The 16,526-nt window shown below is 45.4% G+C and overlaps 1 protein-coding gene across 1 annotated transcript in view; it reads right to left on the bottom strand.

Moving 5' to 3' along the window:
* Positions 1–3,420, bottom strand: part of LOC122377472 (formylglycine-generating enzyme-like) — a 67,167-nt gene extending 63,747 nt beyond the window's left edge. Inside the window, exon 1 of the mRNA XM_043357526.1 lies at positions 3,342–3,420. The gene's annotated coding sequence lies outside the window, so the exon portion shown is untranslated. The remainder of the gene's footprint in view (positions 1–3,341) is intronic.
* Between the last annotated feature and the right edge of the window lie 13,106 nt (positions 3,421–16,526).

Genomic DNA, 16,526 nt, shown 5'->3' with positions numbered 1-16,526 from the left:
TGTTGAAGTTCACTTGGTACGAGAACAATCAGCAGATCACCAAAGCAAGGGACCTGGTTGACCGGTCTTGTTAAGTCCATTTTTTACATTTCTCTCATCCAATAAGTACCTAGTTAATTGAGTAGAGTATTGTCTACTATTATAATTTGTGGTTAATACCTAAACATAGAACATTGTGATTTGTGAGCAACTGTCAGTGTTGCCACAAGGCGCAAATGAGCGAGCACAAATGCTACAGTGACACGAATCATGATGAATGTATTTCCAAGGTGGCATGTACAATAAATGTTACAAGGGTGGAGTATGTTTTTTGATGAAATGGAAATCATTAAGAGATACAAAACATCATATGATTCAGAAGAATATTGGTGAGCTGATGATATTTCATGTTCATACTTTAATAGCACCCATAAAAATCATTTTCATTTTGTTAAGCAGTGCTCTTGAGATAATGGGTGACCTGGACAGGTCAAGTAATTGAGTTGAAGAACTATGCTGAAATATGAATACAACACTAAACAAAGAAAGAACCATCACCTTATTCGTCCAAACACAAATCTATTTTTGAATGCATATTGCACACTCAGGAAACCTTAACCCGCGCACCGACGGGGGTCTGCGCCAACTTCGTACCGACGGGGGGGGGGGCGGATGACCGCCCCCCCCTGAGATCTCGAGAACGAAGCAAGATAGCGACAAGCGGTAAACGGCATCGGATACGCACGGATAAGGTCTACAATTTTTACAAAGGTCATTTTCAGGTCAGGTCAACGATGACGTCACAGGGGTCAAAAAAGTCAAAATGGCGGCGCTAGATATGGGGAGAGTTTTTCTCGAATAATTTTCGAACTAGTCAAGATAGGAACAAACTAAGGGCACCATCGTGATCCTCTTGTCAATCCGCATCGAATGATATATATGTTGACCTCGAAAGGTCAAGGTCAAAGGTTGACCTCAGGTCACGTGACCTCGAGGTCATCATATATATCATTCGATGCGTCTTGACGAGCTGAACACAATGAGACCATCCGCGCGGCTGTATCTTGTTCCTGTACGGAGTTATTGGCAAAAAACCGCTGGTGACCTTTGATGACGTCACATGACCTTACAGCTGCCCAACAGCAAAACAGACCTCAAGGTAGTGAAGGTTGATCGTATATGAAGTCATGTATGGTATATGGGGCCATTCCGACCCGTTTTAGTGGTAAAAACAGGGAGTTGATTTTTCCCCCATTGACTTATAATGGGGAGGTCGCGAAATTGACCTGACCTTAGGTCACCGATATCAAAATTCCGAGATGTACAAATTGTAGCTACTAATGACCTCATAACATCCTGCGACTTTCAAAGGCCTCCGACATCTACTGTAGCTCTGGCATGGTGACAAAGTTGCAAAAAAGTGACTTGAGGTTGGGTCATTCAAAGTGACCTGGTGACCTGACCTAAAAAGTTAGGAGGTTCAAACTTGCACACCATGTGTAAAATTGATTAGAGAATAGTCGTACCAAATTTCGCGGCGCTACGCACCGCGGTTTTCCCGCTATTCGCGAAAAACCTCAGGGGGGGGGGCGGATATCCGCCCCCCCCCGTCGGTGCGCGTGTTAAGGTAAGGTTGAAGCTGCACTGCAGGTTTATTAGCTTCGCTAGACTGTGCCCACTGCCCACAGTTCCTTGCATAAAAAGACCAGTGAGTGATGGAGTTCTAAATCATTGAATTCATATAGAAACATGGTCCGGCACATTTTGCACAGCTATTTCAATTTCATATAATCCAGCAAAAGATATATTGAACGTCATATGGAAACCATGAATAATGAATGTGTACTGGAGCAGCCAATCTGCAAAATATGGTAACTTTGACGAGATCTTGTTGGTGCGGGCTTATTCAGCTGGTGCAGATTTGGTATGGTGCTGAGCGGATTTGGCTAATGGCTTGGTGCAGTGTGGATTTAGTGTGGTGGGTAGGTTAAGGTGGTAGGTTTTAGGTTTAAGATTGTAGGTTGTAGGTAAGGTTAGGCCAGGTTTGGTTAGGTTTGGTTTGGTTTGATTTGATTAGCAAGCATCTCTGGGTAAAGCGCCTCTCCTTCGTTGCAAAAACAAGTGTGACACTTGCTTAACGACTACCACATTTTTTCTAATGCATGATTTTATTAGATTTTACAATTCAAAACATGTCAAAAATTGTAAAGAGGCAAATGGTGTACATTACTCAGACCATCACTTCAGTTGGGGAAACTATGAGGCGAATGTCAAAAAATTGATTGGTCAATAAATGGACTTTTGATGACCATATATGGGCATAAATGCAGCCCCCGCTACTAAGGGTGAAAAACGGTATAACAAGCCGGTACTTGCGGTATCGCGTCCAGTTATTGGACAGAAAAGGCTTCCATTTTTCACTAGGAATTAGCGTGATTTGATTAAATTCGGCGAATTGACTCGAAAATGGCGATAGGAAAACAGCTTTTCTGCAGGTTCTGGGCGTCACAATCAGCTGGCCATTCAATAAATGGATTGGTTTTATGAAAGAAAATTATTAAAAGATTTAATTTAACTACAATTAACAAAAATATTTAATTCTAAAATAATAACTTAACCACAATTAGAAAAACCATAAACAAAATAATAAAAATAATGACATTTTTAAACCACGGTACTGCTTACATTTTTTGGCGCGTCTGTTTCAATCCGCCATATTTGCCAATCACAGTTTGACCTTGCGTTGTAACTCTGCGATTTAGAGCCGCCAGTTAATTATGCACCGGGTGAGTGTAGGTCTTGTGTGGTTAAAAAAACATTCTTATGCCTTATTTTTTCATTTGAATGCTAAAATTCATTGAAAAGATGAAGTTGTCTGATTTTATGACCATATATGGTCATCGCCCCGCCCACTCCAGCCGCTGATTGGCTAATCCAATTTTTGTTTGGCTCCTCGTAGTTTCCCCAACTGACTTTGTCAATATAGCCAATGCAGCATTGTTATGGGGCTAATTGCATATCTGATGGCCATGCTCAACCCAAAATTTAAAAACATTTGTAGCTGAATAAAAATGTCATCACTCATCAGCATTTCAATTTCATTGTGCGATACAAACCAACCTCTGATGAACAGACACTATAAAGGAAAATAATGACAAAAAACCTGAGGATATTATAGGGATCTGATAAATAAAGCTAGAGTCGTCTGAATCCTCAATACTGCCGATCTAAAATCGCAAATTTGCCCATTAATACTACCTTTTATAAGGCAAAATGCGAGAATGTGCCAGGTATTTACCTTATTATAGCATAACAATACCCTATATACGGGACGATATAATACGGCCTTGAACAATACTTACTTGTACTTGTTGGGTTAGGGCGCATAGCCTCGTTGGGCCCAAGCGTCCGTAGTTGTTGTCATCAGTGCGCCATTCTTGTCTCGATCGAGTAGTTGCAGTCGGTTGCGGCCAGATTGTTCAGAGGGAAACTAAGCAGATGAAGGAAAATGATAGGTTTAGCATGGGCGGATATACGCGGGCTTTGGATATTGTCCAGGCAGGAAATCCAGTGGAGTATAATTAGTAATAGTTAGTATCTAACATACAACTGATTATGAACTTAAAATAAGAAATAAAAAATAGTTTCTGCAGGTTCTTGAGTCATTCAATCAATGACGTTCTTGACATCGCATCTGTCCAGTGTCCAGTGAGCTATTCCAGTACAAAAAGATCTTCCGGCAACGTCTGCTCTTGGCATGTACCTCACTCAGTAATCAACTTGTGTTGGAGGGTTCATGATCGTACCGAACCACTACTTCGGAACTATGCGACTATACTTCTACACAAAAGGAACCGGATTGAACGAAAGATTAAAGAAGGTATACATCCAAGAGAAATCTAGAAAAAAAACTACAGTAGCAAACCAGTACAGGCTGCTCTTCATTCATCCACTGACTGCATCCATCTCTCGCTCCGATACTTCTCCATTCTCCACTCACGCATCCTTCTCATTCAACATTCAATATCCATTCAATCATCCCCACACAATGCACGACTGTTACACACATGAAGACGTCCATAAGAGCAGCCACAACACATAACACAAAACACCAAAGACGATAAAGTGAACAATCAACGCAAATAACAATAGTAGGAGATCACGTCAATGTGCCAGATCGGCGGCACCGCCCGATCCGCATCAGTCGCGACGGGGGCTCGCCAATCGGCAGCCAAACTCAACATAATCCAATAATTACACATATGATAACTTCAAACACAAATAATCACAGCCAGTTCAGCGCATATCAATGCAGTCACAGCTTTTTGAAGAGGTCGACAGCTCGTATGAACCTGAAAACCTCGTCAGTGATGTCCGGGTGATGGTCACCCAGAAGAGTTTTCAGGGTAAGTGGAACATCCAATAGAAGACACTTCTGTACAATCGGTTGTCGGTGAATGTTATACATCGGGCACTCCACAAGTATATGTTTGACTGATTGGGGACACATACATCGGTTACATTCAGGTCTGGGCTCTCTATCTATTATATGTCCGTGCGTAAATCGTGTATGCCCTATTCGCATGCGACATAACAAGATTTCCTCCCTGCGATTGGACCGTTTACAAGATGACCATGATCCGACTTCATCCTTTATCAGTTTCAGGTTGGTGTTGGGGTTATACTGCTGCCAGCACTGATTGAACAGGCGGCGGACAGACAACCCAATATCCGGATAGTGCTCCTTGGGACCCATTTCAAGGACTGTTATTTGTTCCATCAAGATAGCCTCCCTTGCCTGACGATCGGCTAGCTCATTCCCAGTGATGCTGCAATGACCAGGGATCCACAGAATGGTAAGTTCACGATTACACAGAGTAAGTAATCGATGACAGGTCTCTAAAATCTTTATAATAGTAGGGTGGGAAGTGACCGGGCCACGAAGAGCAGTCAGCACAGACAAGGAGTCCGTGCAAATGACACATTTCATGACACCATTGTCCTCCACATACATCAGTGCCTGTAATACAGCGAATGCCTCCGCCGTAAATACAGAACAGTTGCTTGGCAGCTTAAACCTTTCGCGTCTGTTCCCAAGTACATATGCACATCCAACACCGTCATGGTTCTTTGATCCGTCAGTAAAGCAGAAAGAGAACGTTGCATATCTCTCTCTGAGGTCGTTAAACAGACATTGCACAATAATATCAGTTAAGTTTTCTTTTCTCTCATCTGTAAGTCGAATAAGGTCACATTTCTGTAAGTGCCAAGGCGGGATGGTACCAGAGATGGATGTTAATTCGTTCGGCATGTCAAAGTCTGTCTCAGCACGTATTGCGGAGAGCCTCTCATACACAGGGAAGCCTGCGATTCGCTTCAAATAATCACTATCTACTGCCGGCAGCGATGCAACACGTGATATCAATTCCAGACAGGGATGGTTGGGGTCACTTTTAAAGGTAGTGTGCCACCTTTGAAAGATTTCCCATTTTATTTTTCCTAGGATAAGAAGCTTCTGTTTTTACCTAATATCGCAAAGAAAATCAAAAATGGGCCTTGAATAGTGCCTTTTTCGCCTAAAAGTTTATCGGTTTTTCGATATGTATAACAACTGTAGTGGGCTGACCTGCAAACAGGCGTCGGCAACAACCGCGAATGCGGCGCACATGTGACAACAAGCAAAGGTCATTATAGAGTTACGACGTACGGGAATGAGTTATCAGCTGTCTAATCGTAGACAACACAATGTCGAGCCTTAAACTGTAAGCCTGTATTGGTATTGTTTCTTTTATTTGGCTGTCGAACATTATTTATGGTTTGAAATATGATTTTATGTAAAATAATTGATATGAAAAAGCCGTCTCTTAAGTTATGACCCCATTTCACCACACGCAAGTGGCAGAAATGACAATGATCAGCTGACGCATTTTTCTTGGCCGAAGTCAGAGCGCGCGGCCCGACGCACCACCACCGCACCACAAAGTATGAGCAGAAGCCGCGCCCAAAGCCAGGGCCCCGGTAACGTGAGGTAGCCGAGTCGGGGCAGCGTGCGCTGACCCAAGCCGGGGCCGCAGCTTTGGGCGCGGTCTACCGCATCCCCGCGGGCAGCCCCGGGCTATCACATGACACCGGGAGGACGCGCGGCCCCGGCTTGGGTCAGCGCACGCTGCCCCGACTCGGCTACCTCACGTTACCGGGGCCCTGGCTTTGGGCGCGGTCTACCGCACCACCTAACAGGCGTGTTCGAAACCGCAGGGGATGATGCTGAACGGGTTTATCGAAACTTGATTGGATGAGCATATCGGTAATAGCGATTTCAGTGTGTGCATTTATTGTTCATAGTGGTGTGAAATGTGGTTGGGGTACGACCGACAACCCGTCGGGGCGAATTTCGCACTGGGGTACTCAAAATTTGAAGAATTTAAGACGTTTCCATGAGTTTTGAAGGTATGGATAAGTTCTAAAAATCCGGTTCTCCTTATCTGGGCCATTAACTCCATACGGTCCAGGAAAGCTGGCACACTACCTTTAACTCTCAAGCAGTACCGTAAGGTTAAATCGCACCTCCTTAATCTCAGAGGAGGCACGTCTGCTTCCACCATCAGGGGTAATATGGGTGAGGTTCTCAGTGCTCCCGTAGCAATCCTCACACACGCATTCTGGATGCTATCAAGGGATTCAACGGCTTTATTTCGTGGACCATCCAATATCTGGCATGCATAATCGAGTATTGGTCGTATCATTGATTTATAAATTCGCAACAGTATCGTCCTATCCGCTCCACAATTCCCTCCTGCCAAACATCTTAAGATTGATAACCGTTTAGTAGCCTTTCCCTTCACATATTGGATATGTTTGGTCAAATTCAGTCTGGTATCGAGCAATACCCCGAGAAACTTGACCTCCTCAGAGTAGCTCAAGTCCTCATTGTAAAGCCTCAAACGGGGTAGAGTAGCTAGTTCGCTGGCTTTCATATACCTCCGAAATATAACGGCATTGCATTTGTGTGGTGAGAATACAAAACCCCATCTATCGGCCCAAGCACTAACATGGTCCAGAGCCAGTTGCATTCGGTCAATTAATTGCGTAATTCTCCTTCCCTGCACCCACATGGTGCAATCGTCTGCGTACATCGCACATGTTGGGTTTCCAGGGACTCCATCAAATATGTCGTTTATCACGATGTTAAACAACACCGGAGATATAACACCACCTTGCACTAGGCCGTTGTCCTGTTCAAAAGTTTCAGATAAACAGTCGTTCCTCACTTGAAAAGTTCGATTATCGAGATAGGATTGTATAAAGTGCATCATGCGCCCTCTGAAGCCAAGTGCATGCATCTTGGTCAGCAGGGCCGCCTTCGAGACGAGATTATAGGCATTCTTAAAATCCAGGAACACAGCTAGGGTATACTTGTTATAAAAGAAGCCCTTCCTGACACTCGACTCAAGTCGTATCAAATGATCCGCTGTGCTCCGTCCCTTACGAAATCCACATTGAATGGCTGATAACAGTCCTTGGTTTTCAATAAACCACGCAAGTCGTCTGGTGACCATTCTTTCCATGACCTTGCTAAAACATGATGTTAATTGTATAGGCCGGTAGGATTCGGGCTGGTGACTTGGCTTCCCTGGTTTAAGGATCGGAACCATAATAGAATGCTTCCAAGTGTCAGGAAGACATTCTGAAAACCATATATAATTGATCAACTTTAGAACTGATGCCAGCTGGTCATCATCTAGAAACTTAAAAAACATGTAGTGGATCTTATCAGGTCCAATAGAAGTATTTCCACAGTGAGAAATAGACCATTTCAATTCATCCAAAGAATACATATCATTGTAGCATTCGTCGTTGTCGCTTGCGAAAGAGGGAAGCTGTTCGAACAAAATACTCTCTCTCTCCCTAAACGCTGCCCTATAATTAATGGACGCCGACATCCCAGAGAAAAAATTCCCGAGCACGTCAGCAACTTCTTTGGGATCGTCTGTCATATTACCATTTATACATAACACGGGTAATGGGCGCTGGTATCGTTCCTTCTTTGTAAAACGCCGTATTATATCCCATAGTTGTCTCATGGGAGTAGTATGTTTGAACATATGCAGCAGTTTCTCCCATGAGTCCCGTTTCGCCTTTCTAATAACTCGCCTTGCTCTCGCTTTAGCCGCTTTATAATCCATGAGATGTGAAGTTTGGTGGCTACGACGGAACCGGTTGAGTGCTCGTCGCCGACTATGAATTGCCTCTTTACATTCCTCGTTCCACCAGGGACATGTATATTTTGAGTTGTTTCGTTTCATTGGTACGCTTTCCTCCGCCGCCCTTAGTAAAGCTTCGGTCATAGCTGTACAATTATCCAATCCCAATCCTTCACAAAATTGTAAGTCACACTTCTCAGTAAATTCAGACCAGTTGGCCTTGTTTGTGTTCCATCCCGTGAAATCGGCGTTCCGACGGGGGTTAGTTCCAGTCAATTCAAAAGTTATGTATATAGGGCAATGGTCACTCGAATAAAGATCAGTATCGGTGCACCATTGCAAGTACTGACCTATATTACCAGTGCTCAATGTCAAGTCAATATGGGACCAGAGCCCCGTGTATTCATCAAGTCGTGTCGGGCTGCCATCATTCAGAATATTCAGGGCGTGTTGGCAAATAACTCGTTCCCATATAAATCCTCTGGAGTCGCAACGATCTGCGCCCCACATGTAATGCCGGCTGTTAGCGTCCGTACATATAATAAAAGGTTGCGGCAGCTGACTCACCAGAGCACTGAGAGCCTGCTGCGAAAGACGCTCGTTCGGCGGAAGGTACAGCGAACAAACACACAGCCGACATCTGCCAGTTGGTACTGTTATCGCAACAGCTTGTAAATCAGTATTCAAATTTATCTGACAGTGGGGGTGTTTGTTGTTAACATAGATACTAACTCCTCCCTGTCTCCTGTCTGTATTGGGAAATGCGTTATAAAGAGTGTAATTATTAAGTCGAAAATCATAAGGGTCATTGGGCAGAAAATGGGATTCTTGAATACAAATCACATCATTGCAATGTTCCAGTAGTACAGGTTTAATCTCCGGCCATTTTCCAATCATTCCACGAGCATTCCATTGCATGATGGTAAAACTCCTCACACTATTAACCATAACGCTGTTTCTAACTAACGAGACGATGGAAAAGTACCCAGCACGGTCAAGGTCACCTTTGCTCTCAGTCTCGGCCCCGAGGTCGGGCTCATGCCGCGCCCCAGGACCGGGCCCACGCCGCGCCCCGGGGCCGGCCGGCCGACCTCGCGATAACATCGGGTCACGTGACCCATCCCACTGCCCCGGGCGCCGGTCGAACCGTCCCGGCTCCGACAAAACACGCCCGTTTCGTCAGCCCCGCCGCCGAACCGACCCAAAAAAGGATCGCCCGGCAAGCTAGCGACCACCACCACAAAACCAAATATAACACATGAGACACTCAAACCCTGCACCAGATGCAAATCAGAATAAAGAAAAAAATTATATATAATCTGGATTCCAACTATAACCTGCAACCAACGCAGGTAACTGAAATTGCTGTAAGTAATTGTTCGATATTTGCCGAAAAAAAACACAAACACAGAAATGATTCTTTTGCTGGTTATTGTCTAAGAGTTGGGGGATAGGGATTGTCTTGCCAACACTGTTTGGACGAAGGAAGTCGCGAGGCACTTTGGGCCCGCTGCATTGGTTTGAGCCGACCACGTTCACCTCGCCCTGGGGCTCGAGTGAATCGAGTCAGCTCGGGAGACGGTGAAATCTCATCATCCCCAGTCAGTGCAGGAAGGACAGGCATGTTGCCTGCCTTCTTTCCCTTGCCCTTCCTCACAATTTGCCACTTCCCACTCTCCTTGTCAAATCCAGTCACTGGCCTTTCATCTGAGTCAGCATCACCATGTTTTTGAACCTCCATAGAGTCACTCTCTGTCTCTACACATGAGATCTCACCACTACTCTCTACACCCTGTGCACCACTGTCAGTGATACAAGCAGGTTCTGTTTCATTGTCTGTACATTTGTGATCCAATTGTTTGCCCAGAACCTGCTTGAGCAAGCCCACCAGCTCTGTCACTGCATTTTCAAGCTTCCCCACCCTGGTTTTCAGCTCCTCCTCCTGTGGGGATGAGCCCTGTGGTACCTTAAGGACCTCAGCATATGCTTTTGGACTCTGTTTCTGTGCTTGATCCTCAAATTTTTTCCTCGCCTCCCCAAAGGATATGTCTTGTTCTACCTTCATTCTACACATTGCCCTCTCTTTGACCCATATCTCACACCTCCTATCCTGACAGGAGTGGCCACTCTTGCCACAGTTGATGCACTTTGGAGTGCACTCTCCCTCATGACTCGGTTCCCCACAAACAAGACACACACGATCGTCCTTGCATGACATTTCAGAATGGCCAAATTTACCACATTTGTAACACATCATCGGGTTTGGGATGTACTGGTCAACTTTGTAGGTGACATAGTCCAGAGAAATCCTAGAAGGGCAGGTGGGGGTATCAAATGTTAGAAGGAGTGTTGCTGTCCTTTCAATGCGCCCATTGACCTTCCTTGTGAACCTTTTGACCTTTGTGACACCAAACTCTTTCAACCACCCTGCTACTTCCTCCTCAGACAGTTCGATCAGGTCATGGGCCCGCACGATACCCCGGGAGGTGTTGAGCCGTTCATCCCTGATCACCTGGCACTCCTCACCCGCAAACATTTGAACTTTCAGAATCTTTGAGGTCTGAGACTCATTTTTTGTTCTCATCAACAGCCCACCATCAGCCAAGAGGCTAGCTTTAGCCAACCTATCATCAGGTCCCAGTATCCCTCGGATTCCGAGCTGAACCCAAGGCCATCCCTTTGATTTAAATGAAACATCAGATAACAACTTTACCTTCAAGAAAGAGCCTGTGTTGTTAGACTCTCCTCCGCCAAAGAAAAACTCGTCAGGTCGCACCCGCTTGACGGGCCGCCTTCGATCCATCACCTCATCACCTCTTACCACAAAGAGCTTGCCTTGCAACCGAAAAGGAAAATATAAACCAATGAACCAAAACTCCAAAACCCTCAGTAACGCGCGAGAGATCGCAGCTAAACTCGAGAGCTCCTTCCCCGCCGACGTCCCGCACACGAATGCCTTGAACAATACGTGAACAATACCTTGCATTATAAATGTCTCACGCAAGTCATTTATGTATTCGCAAATGGCCACCAAATCGCTACCATATTATATGACGTCATCTGGACTACAAAAATCCTTTAGTGAGCACGTTAAACTTTGGACTCTTAAATTCTGCCATACTGCAGGGGCGTAATCACTCCTTAAAAAACTGTACGTGCATAAAGTTGCATTATATTCACGTTCAGATTCGCGTGCACATTCGCGGACCCCTCAGATTTGGCTCAAAATTGCACAGCCTATAGATTTTGAGCTCCTGATTGCGAAAATCATGTTTTTATTTCACGCCGTCAAGTGGTTCTCAAAATATTCACATTTGTATTACTGCTAATATACTCTGGACCGTAACCCTTATTGGAAAAATCGGACCCCTCCAAACTTTTCATTAACTCCTGAGTTGATGTAAACATAAGCGCTGATCCCAAAAACTAATTTGTACTTAACGCCGTCCGATAGTTTTCTCAGGATGAGCATCTAAAGTTCAAGGTCGTTCAAGGTCATGTACCTTTTCTCACCTTTTGGCGCTATTTGACACGTGACAGCTTTATATTTATGATGGACATTCGCACTACCTCCTACAAAAACAATATACTGAAATCCGAGGGGCGTTGCTGCAGCAAAATGTAAAAAAAGCGTCAAAACCTCTTTCATATAGCTAACAGTTAAATACAAGGGATATTCGAATTTGCCACAGATAGAGCAAATTTGTCGGACATGGTCGGACCCCTCTGATATCGTTCAAAATCTCAGGAATGATGCTCCTTGACCTCCTGAACATGAAAATGGTACTCCCTTTGAACGCCGTCAAGAACTTTTCCAGATATACGCATCCATGCACATTCAAATTGAATAGGTGTTGCATTTGCAGGGTGAGTATTGAAGCATCCAAGAGCGCAGCATCCAAGGGACGCAACATCCAAAACCTTAGCATCCAGCGATCAAAACGTCCAAATAACATCCAAAACCGACCCCTTAGGGATGATTCAGAGCATCCAAGAGCGAAACATCCAAAACTGCAACATCCAGGACCACAGCATCCAAGATCGTATCATCCAAATTGGCAGCAACCAAGGACGAGGAATTGCAGCATCCAAGAGTGAAACATCCAAGGGTGCAGCATCCAAAACCGTATCATCCAAAAAACATTTTTGGCACCGCAGCATCCAAGACCGTAGCATCCAAAATAGTGACATCTGTTGTACAAGCTGTAAACTATTAGTTCAATGGCTGTCCGATAGGTGGTGGCACGTACGGTTCCTAAGTGACGGAATTGTATGACATCACGGAGTCTCTATACAGTGGCATCCCTATAATGACCTTACATCCTCAAGACGGAGGTGCGTAGCTGCTGGTAGCGACATCGCTGCGATACCACTACAAACCTGACATATGACATGAAGACGCATTGCAGCGTATCCAAGCGCGGCACGTATGTAGGTAGGCTGAAGTGTCGATAATGGAGACCGATACCGAAAGTGGGTTTATTAATTGCCCTTTCAGTTTTCACACCAGAAGTGCCTAATAAGTCGTGTAGTGTCCACTATCCCCGTAACCAAGCCTCCGCAAGGATCTTCATCTCACCGTCAGATCGCGCTTATCATCGTCAGCTTCTCCCGTTCCTTCACAGTTAACCTTTTTCCTGTCCTATGTGATATATTCCATGTTCCAGAGGGCAAAAAATATAAAAATAGCCGTTTATACCAGGGGTGCGGAGCCGGAGCCGGAGCAGCCGGAGCCGGCATATTTTGCCCAGAGCCGGAGCCGGAGCCGTGAAACAATATAGCCCGGAGCCGGAGCCGTCAAAAAAGGGGGCGACTCCGGCTCCTTTTTTAACCCTCGCCCGCACATGCCATTTTCCCATTTTAGAACGCACATGGGGGGGGGGGTTGCCCCCCCCCCCCCGCGCCATTTCGTTCCTATTGGAGATAGAGCTTAGCGGTAAAGACCAAAAAGATTCTTTGGGAAGAGACGAATCCAATGATACCCAGTTTTACCTTCTCAGGTCAGTCATTGACCTTCCAGTTCAGGTCAAACTAAAAAATGTTGCTGTTTTGGGTCACCGTTGGATATTAAGTGCGCTGCTTATCATATACCGATGACGATGCCGTTTTCTGGTGCCAAGCCAGCTAGAACCTCTTTGTCACTCTACCCGACCATGTTTTTGCTGCTGAGGTCATTTCAGGTCAAGTTAGGTCAAGGTCAATTATATGTGTTTGTATGTCTGTGTGTGTCTGTGTGTATACTGATGTGTGCATCGATTGTTTATGTGTCCATATTACATGAAATCATGACCTGAGAAGCTTTTACCAAAAATGCAGTCAAAAAAACTTCACAAAAAGTAATTTTCGCTTGCCTAAAACGCAATTATCTTAGATGACCTAGGTTGACCTTGACCTTGACCTTGAGTCCTTGACATCTGTACATCGTCGAACAACATGTTCCATGATAGGTGGGAGGTAGGGTGAGTATTGAAGCATCCAAGAGCGCAGCATCCAAGGGACGCAACATCCAAAACCTTAGCATCCAGCGATCAAAACGTCCAAATAACATCCAAAACCGACCCCTTAGGGATGATTCAGAGCATCCAAGAGCGAAACATCCAAAACTGCAACATCCAGGACCACAGCATCCAAGATCGTATCATCCAAATTGGCAGCAACCAAGGACGAGGAATTGCAGCATCCAAGAGTGAAACATCCAAGGGTGCAGCATCCAAAACCGTATCATCCAAAAAACATTTTTGGCACCGCAGCATCCAAGACCGTAGCATCCAAAATAGTGACATCTGTTGTACAAGCTGTAAACTATTAGTTCAATGGCTGTCCGATAGGTGGTGGCACGTACGGTTCCTAAGTGACGGAATTGTATGACATCACTGAGTCTCTATACAGTGGCATCCCTATAATGACCTTACATCCTCAAGACGGAGGTGCGTAGCTGCTGGTAGCGACATCGCTGCGATACCACTACAAACCTGACATATGACATGAAGACGCATTGCAGCGTATCCAAGCGCGGCACGTATGTAGGTAGGCTGAAGTGTCGATAATGGAGACCGATACCGAAAGTGGGTTTATTAATTGCCCTTTCAGTTTTCACACCAGAAGTGCCTAATAAGTCGTGTAGTGTCCACTATCCCCGTAACCAAGCCTCCGCAAGGATCTTCATCTCACCGTCAGATCGCGCTTATCATCGTCAGCTTCTCCCGTTCCTTCACAGTTAACCTTTTTCCTGTCCTATGTGATATATTCCATGTTCCAGAGGGCAAAAAATATAAAAATAGCCGTTTATACCAGGGGTGCGGAGCCGGAGCCGGAGCAGCCGGAGCCGGCATATTTTGCCCAGAGCCGGAGCCGGAGCCGTGAAACAATATAGCCCGGAGCCGGAGCCGTCAAAAAAGGGGGCGACTCCGGCTCCTTTTTTAACCCTCGCCCGCACATGCCATTTTCCCATCCTAGAACGCACATGGGGGGGGTTGCCACCCCCCCCGCGCCATTTCGTTCCTATTGGAGATAGAGCTTAGCGGTAAAGACCAAAAAGATTCTTTGGGAAGAGACGAATCCAATGATACCCAGTTTTACCTTCTCAGGTCAGTCATTGACCTTCCAGGTCAGGTCAAACTAAAAAATGTTGCTGTTTTGGGTCACCGTTGGATATTAAGTGCGCTGCTTATCATATACCGATGACGATGCCGTTTTCTGGTGCCAAGCCAGCTAGAACCTCTTTGTCACTCTACCCGACCATGTTTTTGCTGCTGAGGTCATTTCAGGTCAAGTTAGGTCAAGGTCAATTATATGTGTTTGTATGTCTGTGTGTGTCTGTGTGTATACTGATGTGTGCATCGATTGTTTATGTGTCCATATTACATGAAATCATGACCTGAGAAGCTTTTACCAAAAATGCAGTCAAAAAAACTTCACAAAAAGTAATTTTCGCTTGCCTAAAACGCAATTATCTTAGATGACCTAGGTTGACCTTGACCTTGACCTTGACATCTGTACATCGTCGAACAACATGTTCCATGATAGGTGGGAGGTAAGACTGGCAAAAAAGGCCGAAATCAAGGTGTCAAAAGCTCACAAGGCCCATAGCTAACGCAAGATGTTGAGAATTGGCCATTTGGGTCATGACATGACCTGAAAAACAAGGTCATATCTCCGAAACCAAAAACCACAGAAACTTGAAATTTTCAGTGGACATCAAGAAAGGATAGAGGAGCAGCTATACGAAAAATCAGCCTTCTAGCTCTACAAATGTTGAGTGCAGAGCAGAAAGACTACCTGGGGGGGGGGGGGGTGGCAACCACCCCCCCCCCCATGTGCGGGCGAGGGTTACGAGGAAAAAGTTATTGACCTAGTTCGGTTTGACAGTACAAGGCCATGTGGTATTCACTATTCAAATTAGCCTTGTTATGCAAATACAGAGGCAACGTGTACCAATCCAATTTCAATCGCCCTTTCTCTTCCACCCGTAGGTATTTAATTAATCGCATAGGGGATGTACTGAGAAGGAGCCGGAGCCGCCGGAGCCGGACCATTTTACTCGGAGCCGGAGCCGGAGCCGGACCGTCTGAAATTTCCACGGCTCCGCATCCCTGGTTTATACGAAAAAAAGTTTTAGGTAACAGATTTTGACTGAAGGGAGCCACGACATTACTTTTGCCAGCAACGTGTTCCCCTCGTCGAGTCGCGTCGAATGAAATTCGGACTTTTAAGGTCATATGGAAAATTTGACCTCGGGTCAGGGCATGGCCTGACCGGAAAGGGTCATGCTGCATATCAGTCGATCCGTATCGCCGAGTTGAACACATCTGACATGTTTTTACCGCTCTAGCACGTCTGTCGTCTCTTATATCAATTCAAAAGAAATAGTTAAAAAAAACTGCTGGTGACCCTTCATGACCTGAGATAACCTCAGGGTCACACAAAGGGGTAACGGGTGCAATATTCGGGTGTTTCATGTTTTCCAATAAACCGATGTTTGAGAGTGTTTATAGATAGCATGGGCGTCGAAAGCGGGGGGACGGGGGACGCCCCCCCCCCCGCCGGCAGTCGAGGAATCCGGGGGGGGACGTCCCCTCCAAAAAAATCGGCCATAAAGGATTTCAAAAGTGACTATTTGCAACGGTCATTCAATATGGAGTCATGTAAACAGAAATAAACCATTTTTAAAAGAATACTGATGCTGGTCAGTTCGATGGTACAACTGAGAACTCAGACACTTCAGCGGCTCAGGTACAGCCCACCGCTAAAGTAATTACGAGCGAGCGAGCGCAGCGAGCGAAGCGAGTCTTTTCAATATAACGGAAAAATCTCAGTATGAGCGGCCCGGCCCGGCCCGGCCCGGCC

This window comes from Amphibalanus amphitrite, unplaced genomic scaffold (assembly GCF_019059575.1).
Source record: "Amphibalanus amphitrite isolate SeventyFive unplaced genomic scaffold, NRLGWU_Aamphi_draft 000045F_arrow, whole genome shotgun sequence".
Taxonomy (NCBI): domain Eukaryota; kingdom Metazoa; phylum Arthropoda; class Thecostraca; order Balanomorpha; family Balanidae; genus Amphibalanus; species Amphibalanus amphitrite.
Note: the sequence above shows the minus strand (reverse complement) of the source record. Positions and strands in the feature narration are given on the sequence as shown.